Source organism: Octopus bimaculoides, chromosome 2 (genome assembly GCF_001194135.2).
Source record: "Octopus bimaculoides isolate UCB-OBI-ISO-001 chromosome 2, ASM119413v2, whole genome shotgun sequence".
Classification (NCBI taxonomy): Eukaryota; Metazoa; Mollusca; class Cephalopoda; order Octopoda; family Octopodidae; genus Octopus; species Octopus bimaculoides.
This window is the reverse complement of record NC_068982.1, coordinates 57741754-57741994: the sequence shown is the minus strand read 5'-3', so window position 1 is coordinate 57741994 and position 241 is coordinate 57741754. Positions and strand designations below refer to the sequence as shown.

General features: G+C 36.5%; 1 protein-coding gene across 1 annotated transcript in view; it reads right to left on the bottom strand.

Annotated features, from left to right (window-relative positions):
* Window positions 1-241, bottom strand: part of LOC106875879 (TATA box-binding protein-associated factor RNA polymerase I subunit C) — a 17042-nt gene that overhangs the window by 9210 nt on the left and 7591 nt on the right. The gene's annotated exons all lie outside the window — the stretch shown is intronic.

Below are 241 nucleotides of genomic sequence, written 5' to 3'. Positions count from 1 at the left end.
TGAAATATGAATACAAACAGAATAACATAAATTTTGAGTAAATTGGACCACAGATTCCTGAGATATGCAGTTTTTTCATGTAACTTGAACTATTGGTGACCCAACGGGTCACGGAGAACCCAGTATATTCTTTTGTTCTTTCATTTGTTTCAGTTATTTTACTGTGGCCATGCTGGGGCACCACCTTTAGATGAACAAATCAACCCCAGGACTTATTCTTTGTAAGCCTAGTACTTATTCT